At 40.2% G+C, this 9,592-nt stretch overlaps 1 protein-coding gene and 1 long non-coding RNA gene across 2 annotated transcripts in view; one reads left to right on the forward strand and one right to left on the reverse strand.

The window, feature by feature from the left end:
* LOC101652105 (ankyrin repeat and SOCS box protein 3) overlaps positions 1-9,592 on the forward strand; it is a 141,220-nt gene that overhangs the window by 23,252 nt on the left and 108,376 nt on the right. The gene's annotated exons all lie outside the window — the stretch shown is intronic.
* On the reverse strand, positions 1,536-6,099 carry LOC123522162. Its single transcript, XR_006680452.1, has 2 exons — positions 6,029-6,099; positions 1,536-1,899 (listed from the first exon to the last, which is right to left on the reverse strand). It is a non-coding gene; the product is annotated as an uncharacterized LOC123522162 (long non-coding RNA).

The following is a 9,592-nucleotide window of genomic DNA, read 5'->3' on the forward strand; positions in this document are numbered from 1 at the left end:
TTTTTGGGTGAGGTGATGATGGCATCTTCCACTGGCTTGATTGATGTTTGCTTTTGGGGTCATAAGAATAGCACCATGTCTCATCATGAGTAATGACCTTGTGAAGTCTGGGTCGCTTCTGAGCTGTTTTTTTTAAAAGCTCAGCATGTTTCCAGTTGACTCTTTTTTTGCTGGTCAGTCAGAACCTGAGGCACAAATTTCACAGCCACCCATCTCATTCCCAAATCACCCGTGAAAATTCACTGAACCAAGTTCCAAGATAGTCCAGTTAACTTCTCCTTCTCTTCAATGGTCCTGTCATTGGTCTTCGAGCACAAGCGCACTAATTTTATCAACATTTTTGTCTGTTAGGGAAGTGAGGTTTGTCATCAATCAACATTTCATTTTGAAATGAGCAAGCCACTTGTACACTTGTTTTTCCCACAGCGCTGTCCTTGTAAGCCGTGTTCAACAACACAACAGTTTCTGTGGCATTTTTCCAGAGCAGGAAACAAAATTTCACAGCCACAGTGTTCTCTTAAATCAGCCATCACAAAAAGCTGAGGTTCAAGCGAAAACTGCTTTTATGAAAACTTCACTGTGACCAGAGAACCTCCCCAGGCAGCGGCACAGCGCACCAACTCAGCGAGCTGCTGGATGCTAACCTAGTGGGAAGAATGCATACCAGGAAAGACCTGCCTAGCAGAGCTTTTTCCAGTATGTTTTTGGGAGGAGGGGTGTACTCCCTTGTATTTTCCTCTTACAAGAAACAGGTTTGCTCCAATATTCTGTCTTCTAGCACCATCCTCTCATTTGTAACTTCCCTGTTAACTTATTGGTCACCAAGGATGCTCTCAAATATGAGTTTTAATGGCTTCAGTCTTTGATTTCATTATTTCTGCTTGCAAAACCAAATTTCATTATGTTAATATGTGATAGGGCAATACCAAGAAATGAACTTACTGGGAATTAGGTGAAATACTGGGCAGTGACTTTTCATATGCAACAATTGATAGTGATATCGCCACCTTAGGACGTATTCTATTTTACCAAAGAGAACGTGAAGCTCAGCAAGGTTAATTAACTTGTCCAGCCAGTAAGTTCAAGAGGACTCAAACCTAGTTTTGGATATTCAAAGCACATTTTTTCTAAACCAGAGTCTACCACTAACCCTGAAATAGTTTATATCAGACTGAAGCTAAAATGACCTTGGTCAGAACTTGGGAGGAAAAGAAAGCAAGATCTGCGAGAAAAGCAGAGGACTGTGAACAGAGCGCCTTGAGAGGGCAGCAGCGCTGAGGGAAGGCAACTTGCACGCCTTTCTGTGCTTGGGGTCTCCTTTAGTGCCGAGAAAGGCAGGAGCTCAAGAAAACTTTGTTGGAAGGATTTCAGGCCCTGGAATTTCATATTTTACAAGATTTCATTTAACCCCCCTCTCACTATTGTAGCTTTCTTCATCATCTTTACTTCACCGGCTAGTTATATAACTTGTCTGTTATCGAAAAACTTTCAATAGTTAGATCGATGGTGATCACATTATAATAAGCCACACTCTGTAATTGCTTGAATGAGATTTATTCTGGAATCACATTATCCAAGCAAAGAAAACACACACCCACGGTCATTTCATAAGACACAGAAAAATGAAAAACAAGACACAAGTTTCTGCCTTAGAAATTTATCAATAAGCTCTTATATACACACAGATGCTCACAAAGTGGTTGAGAGTCCTTTGATACAATCCTTTAAGTGAGGTCCAGATGGCTGAGAACTCTGTAACGAGACACATGGTCACCAGAACAAGAAATCATCATGACTTTCAATGATGTTATCTTGCCCCCAACCTGATCAGTTGGGGAGAGAAAGAAGTCCGTGTTCGTCTGCTGTATCCAAGATTTTGCAAATCACTGGAGATTCAACCTAAAGAACAGCAACAACACAAAATCATTAAAAAGTCTAGAGATAAAACCTTTACTCGGCATTGTTCTGCTGAATGAATACATGCATAATGCACATGAGCCCTTGTTTTGGATAAGCGACCTATAAGTTGAGGGCTTTGGAAACAAATCAGATGGCTAGAGAAGATATTTTCATCTCAACATGGCAAGAGGGACGAGGTGGCGAGAAGAGGAAGAGAGCCACAGCTAGAGCCTGTACAACAAAGTGACAGAGGACTCTGACGACCAAAGGCACTTGCACAATTACAGCGCAAACTCCACCTTTGGGGAATAATCAGTTTTCCAGCTTTTTCTGCAGCATAATTTATTAACTCTGAATAGTTGAAATGGGGATTTAAAAGGAATTACATTAGTGGGCCTGTTAATGATTTTGCAATACTAATAATTTATATCGAGAGTTTATATGATTTTGGGTAATCTTCCCAATAAACTTTTAAGACAGGTACTGCTTTGTTTTACAAAACTTTCGCTGTAAATTGGACAAAAAGCTTACAGAGGAAATTATCAAGTTTTAATTCAGTGATTCATTGCTTCAACTTATTCATGCCTTCAATGTAAGATCATGCATCCCATTTCCTTGCTGTGTTTCCTGTCTGGACTGCTTTCCCTAATTAATTTGTTCCTGGGGTCTCATCCCAGCTGGCCAGTTGTTCTATGGTGTGCATACTTCCACACTGTTGTTATTCCCCACAACAGACCCACTGTTTGTCTGAAAACTGAGCCACAGGGGTGAGTTCAGTTCCAGATTTGGAAAGTGATTCAGGGCCACGATCTCGGGGGTTCCGCCAGTCTCTGTTCAATCAGCAGGCTTGGTCTCCTTCACAATTTTGAGTTTTGCTCCACATCTTTTTTCCACTCTACCCAGGACCTTTAAATGCGACCTCTGTCAAGAGGAGTGGCTCCCAGGTATATTTCCTCTCTTGTGGTCTCAGAGTCACAGAGACTGATGCTTGCTCGGTCCATTAGTCTACTGGACCAATTGCTTCCCTGTGTCATTTGCTGTTCAGCACCCTTCTTTCAGCTGGTCAGTAGACACCAACAGTTGCACCAAAGGTTTTTAAAGCTATTTGCTACCCATCAAAGTAGCATGTACACTTTGTGGTGCCAATGGATCTTAGTGTTGCTCCAGACCAGCGGTTTCAACCTGTGGGTTGTGTGTGAAGCCTTTGGGGGGTGATGGTGGTGGTGGTGTCTCGAGCGACCCTTTCACAGGGGCTGCTCGATTCTTTTTTATTTTTTACTTATTTATTTTTGCTCGATTCTTAACAGTAGCAAAAATACAGTTATGAAGTAGTAACAAAAATAATTTTTTGGCGGCTGGGGTGGGGTGGGGGTGTGTGTGTTGTTTTACCACAACATGAGGAACTGTATTAAAGGGTCGTGGCATTAGAAAGGTTGAGAACCCGTGCTCTAGACTGTGGTCCTGAGCCCTCAGGCAAAGTGACTCATTTCCCCAACGAGACTAGTTATGTCCAAGACGTTTTCCTAACTTTGCCCCCTGTATGCTCCACATACCCATGGATATAGGTGCAACAAAGCTAACTACCCAAGATAGGTATACTTTAAATCTCAGGCACAGATTGGGTAAAAACTTTCTTGAAGTCAGTTTTAGTTAGCACTAGTCTAGGATTTACTGGGCAGTCTGTGCTAGTTAACATCTTTAAAGGGTCTTAGAAGGACGGCTCCAGTGTTTAAACTCTCATTTGGGATAACAGGGGAAAATGGTGTAATATCCACTTAATTACAATTGAAAACCTTGGAAAGTGAGCCTTTGCACCTGATTTAAGGCACACTCCAGAGATACTACTGGTTTGGTTCCAGACTACAATAAAGAAAGTACTGCACTAAAGTGGGTCCCATCAACTTTTTAGTTTCCCAGTCCATAACAAAGTTATGATGTTTACAATATACCATAGGCTATTAATTATGCAATAGCATTACAAGAAATTTGTGGCATATTGTCAGAATCACCAAAGTGTGACAGACACACAAAGCGAGCACATTTTGGTGGAAAAATGGCCCAGGTAGACTTGCTCAATCTTTAATGTGGAAAAAGCACACTATACATGAAGCACAGAAAGATGAGGTATGCATGTATAGCGTTTCCTAGATGGTATTACTTAACATGTTTCTGAAAAAACATTTTGTGTTTTGTACACAGTGAAGTACTTTCCCATGCAACGATTTATATACAACTTGCTTTGTGTCAGGACTCTGTCAGTGTCTGAGGGCAACAGTCTCGGGATTCTCCCAGTCTCTATCAGGCTTGTGATTCTGGTCTTTCTTATGAATTTGAGTTAGAATTTTCCTCCTTTTCCAACTGGGACCTTCTCTTGTGTCTCCTGTCAGAGCAGTCATTAGTGGTGGCACCATCTATTCTGTCCTGGCTCAGGCTATAGGAAGGTGTCCTTCATGTGGAGGAATTGCTTCCTTGAGTCTTTGGCTTCCTTCACTCTCTTTCGCTCCAAATGGGAAGAGAACAATCACTGTATCTCAGATGACTATTCTTGTTGTTAAGACCCTAGATACTGTTCACGAAATTAGGATAGAGAACATTAACGGTATGGACTCTCTTAGGCCAGCTGGCCTAGATGTTCCCAAGACCATGGCCCTTCGTCTTAAAGCCCAGTTACCAGTCCAAGGAGGTATCTGGGTATGAAGTTTTCATAACTGCCCCATATGCGTTTGGTTTTTTTTTAAACATATGAATGAATATATGAAGGGGCTGCAACATATTGTGGGGGAAAATCCATTATCTTTTAATACCATTTTTCTAAAAACTTTTTTTGAAGCCACCTTGTATATGCAGCACTAACAAACATGTATAAATAAATAAATGTCCTTTACTTTCCATACTATTTTGTTAGCTAACTTGTTAAATATGTTTGTGAATACTGTTTCTTCTCTTCCTTCTCCAAATGTACTGGTAATCATTAATAAACATTTTCTTATTCCTAAGGTTCCTAAATTTCTTTGACCTACCGTCCCCTTTTAGGAAAGAAATTACTCAGTGCCACCTTGGGAATTAAAAATGTCTGTACTGTAGTCTATCATTCAGGATAATTTGTGTCGCTGTTGTTAGGTGCCATCCAGTTGGTTCTAACACACAGTGACCTTATGCACAACACAATGAAACACTGCGTGGTCCTGCATCATCTTCGCAACTCTTCCTGTGCCTGCCTCCCTGTTGCACACACTCTGTCAATCCATCTCCTTCTCACTGCCCCTTCACTTTACCAAACATTATGTCCTTCTCCAGGGACTGGTCTCTCTTGACAACTCATCCATAGTATGTAGGACCATGTCCCGTCATCCTTTGTCTTGGATAAAGTGTGGGTGTCTACATGTCTTTTCAGGTCTCCAGGATCACTGTCTCCAGTGCCCCCAGGGATCAGCACCTCACTCTGGAACATACCGTTGTAGATATTTCTTCAGTTTGGTGTCTAACCCACGCCAATCAGCATAACAGTTTCAAAGTTTATTCATGTTGGAAGGATGTATAAGAATTCACTTGTTGCTGAATGGCACTCCACTGAATGATTATACTCCTCTTTGTTTATCCATTTATCTGTTGGTGGATACTTGTGTTGTTTCCACCTTTGGCTATGGTGATTAATGTTGCCTTGAGCAATGGGTAGAAGTACCTGGTAGGTTCCTGTATTCAAATCGTTTGGGTACATACTCAGGAGCAAAACTGCTGAGTCATATGGGCTATAAGACACTTTTGAAGATTCCTTGTAAGCTCAGTAAGTAAGTAAGTAAATAAATAAAACATGGCCCCAAACTGAATTCTCAATTACTTTTTCACTTACCCCAAGAATATACTGACAGGAATGAGGCTCTAGCATATATACAGTAACAGCATGAGGAGAGTCTGATTCTTTACACCTAAAATAGAGAGTACTTTAAGGCAGTGCCTAACTCATACAATGTCAGATTATTTTAAATAGCTTTTTCCTAAGCTTAACAAAAATACCGTGCAAGTGAGCTCTGTAAAATTTAATAATTAGAGTTATATTTGATATAAAACTTTTGTTCACAGAAAGCTGGTGAAAGAGAAAAGCATGAAGAATGATTAGAGTCCAACTTACTTTAGTTTTACAGTCACCTGTCTTGGTTTGTCAGTTATATCACAAATATCTCCATTCCCATAAAAATGTGACACCATCCTGAATTAGAGAAATATACATGCTTCATTAAACCAAGACCTTACAGATTTAGAATAATTTTAATGGACAGGGTAGAAGAAGGAGGATTCAGTTTTGCATCAGTAAAATATTCTTTAAAATTGCTATTTCTAGGGCTAAGTGGCAAAAACTTAAATTTCATAAAAAGAATATAAAGTACACGATTCCTACTGGTTTAACTAATGACCTTGAACTTATATATTTATGGATGTACAAAAAGTTATTTGTAGATTTCTTTTAAAAAGTTGTTCCTTTAAAAGTTAACTACTTCCCAAGCTCCTGAACCTTTATTTGTGAACAAGTTATTCTTTCTTTCCAATCCTCATCTCCCTACTCCCATGAAAATAATGTAGTAAGGTAAAGCTTAGGGTGTGCACTATGAATTTCAAATCAGGATTCAAACAAAAGCATTAATTTTACTAGCTTCACACACGTGTGCTTCAATAGCCATTGACACATGCACATTTAGTTGTTTTCACATGAAACAAATACAAACATTAAAAATGACCACCACACATTTTGTTAGTGTAACAACTTAAAATGTCTATCTCTGATTTTGCTTAGCAAGAAAAGCCGGAATATTCTGAAATCAGTCTTTCTATTCCATCTGTGTGAAGAAGGACAAACAGACCGACTGATTATGAAGAAGCATGGGTAATTTAAATTCTATTGGGCAGGAAAAGCTGGAACTCAGCTATTCTTGGGAAATGAAAATAATTTACCTAAGAAAACTAACTACAGTGAAATATATTTTTAAGGGGGCTTCAGGAAGTTCATTAGAAACAAAACAGAAATACAAGATAATAGGATTCTTCCACAAACTTTTTGAAGCCCCCTCTAATATAGGTCAAAAGAGATATGTGAGGTAATTTTTTGAAAATCCATTGCAATATTTGAAATTCCCAACCGTTAGCTTTAACAAACGTTAAATTAAAAAGGAAATGCTAAGTGTAGACTGAAATAGAATGAGATACCTCTTGAAGACGTACAGATCACACATGAATGAAGCAATAATTAATAGGCACCTCTCATCTGATATCTGGAACTAAGCTTGGCGACTGTGACCACCACTCATGTGCCAGCATCAGTCAGAGGCAGGGGCAGCACATGCTGCCTGCTCTCCTCAGTACTGTTTCACCTCATTCAAATGCCACAACAACCCCCTGAGGCAACAAACAAGTTAGACAAGAACGCTGCAGCTGTGGAAAGATGACGTGACTTGCCTTCAGTGGTGAGAGCCAGCATCTGATGCAGGTGAACTACTCCAGACTGTGCTCGTAACTGACACTGGGCTGTCTCCCCAAGAAGATAAAACTAACCCAAAAGATGTCCCTGGATCAGAGGTTTTACTTGTGATTAAGTTTTCATGTTTTTCAATATTGAGTTTTCAATTCTACTCATCAGATCCCAAGGGAAAGGAGTCTTACCTGACTGTCTGGGTACCATCGTCTTGAAGGTGATAGGCTCTAGCAGTATTCTTCTTAGCCCATTCAATGTGCTCTTCTGGGTCCCATGTCCCCACAACCACAGAGGTTTTCCCACTATCCTTATCCTATTAGATGAAAAAGAGATCCATGATGACCCATGTTCAATAGCATCAAGCAGATATGTATGCTAGTGACGATTCTATAAATTCTAGTCTTTGTTTTTATCTAATAATGTTAGTCAAGAATGATCATTGTTCTGCTTTCTATAAATCATGTACCCGCTTTTTAGTCACACTAATTCTGAATGTAGAGCTTTTTAACTCTACCTCCTTCTTCTCTGGGATTTATCAGTTCTCCTCCCGCCCCCCCCAACCCCCCCTGAGATGGTCCTGGTTTTCAACTCTTCCTTTAAATTCCACTGCCAGCTCCAAACCCCTCAACTAAGAGTTACCCTTGGACCTCGATACCACCAGCATGACTTATCGCACTGTTAGCCTCTAATCTTTCCACATACAAACCCACAAGTGATGCATCTTCACTCTGCTCATTTGACACCATGTTGATTCTTGGAGCGAGCTTGTCTTATTTCTTTTAGGCATTGTTACAAAGATTAAATGAGTTAATATGAGGAGACTTCCAAAGTATGTTGAGAAATGGAGTCAAAAGATAATGGTATTTTCCCATGAACTTCTTGAAGTCTCTTCAGATATGTATTGAGAACAACGGCTGATACACACAGAGTACCGTATTTGTAACCATTTACTGGTTTGTTTTTTTTAAATTTCCCAACATATCTAGCAGAGGCCTTCATCAAATTCTAGGCTACATGCCCTTTGCTAAAATAAGTTAGATAAAATCAAGTATTGACAGTGTATGGGAAAAGAGCTTTTGTTGATAGCTTTGTAAACAGGTCCAGTGCTTTGGAAAGAAATCTTCTAGTATGCATAGACTTTGCTCTAAGGACTATATTGCTAGCAATGTTCCCTATGACTATACTTGAAAAAGCATAGCAATATAGTAGTTGCACATGATGAACATAATCAATGCCATTGAATCATACATGTCAAATTGTTTAATTTTTAAAAGCAGATATTTTGTACACATTTTTAGCATGCACAAACGCATACACACACACTTAAAAGTGCTTACTAAAACACTGCTTATAATCGCAAAATTTCAAACAACATAAAGGTACATCAATAAAGGTCAGGTTAATTATATGCATTTATAGATGTAATACTGTGTACCTACTGAAAAGAGATCGGCTGTTGCTGACATGAAAAGATCTCCAAGATATTCAGTGAGAAGAAAAGTGTGGGGCTATGCGTTTAGTATGATCTCTGTACAAACAAAAAGGGTGTACCACCATCTGCCTACACCCATTTCATTCTTGTGGAGAGTCAACTAAGAAAGTGTGCATAGCAGTTACTTTGGGGAAGTGAGATGATGGCAGAGAAACATTGAACATTTCATTTCTGGTATACACTCCTTTTATTAAAACAGGACGAATGTCACTGGGTATTTTCTGGGGGATAGTTAGGTGATCTATCTTTTATCCTTTTTCTCTACTTTTCTAAGGAATAAAAATAAATTTTAAGAAAGCCAGGTCAACATTTACTAATTAAGGGTTTGCCCTCACTAGACTTCAGCCCAGTGCTCCAAGATGTGAATGCAACATGCTGGCGTGGAGTAGGGAACCAGTGGAGAGGTCTTGGGAGCCGGCCCCAATCCCAACTACTAAGTGGACACCTCCCCCTCCCCCTAGAAGAGTTTATTTCAAAGGATGGCACTGAATCTGCAGCTCCGGGAGGGGGACATATCTGATTGTAGCACACGGGAGCAGATGAAGGGGGAGGAGGAGAGAGTGGAGCACATCCTGGCCCACCAGGCCTCCAGGACAATGTTCCCGATTAGAGCAGCCAGTCCACAGAGAGGACCACATAGTCAGCCCCACTATGAGACATGATGTCCCTTACTGACCCATAGCCCTACAGGGGACACCAGAGACACAGTGTTGGAATTGCGCCCGATGGGATCCCGC

The sequence above is a fragment of the Echinops telfairi genome, unplaced genomic scaffold (assembly GCF_000313985.2).
Source record: "Echinops telfairi isolate 266 unplaced genomic scaffold, ASM31398v2 ScPeMD7_2573;HRSCAF=3158, whole genome shotgun sequence".
In the NCBI taxonomy this organism is placed as follows: Eukaryota; Metazoa; Chordata; class Mammalia; order Afrosoricida; family Tenrecidae; genus Echinops; species Echinops telfairi.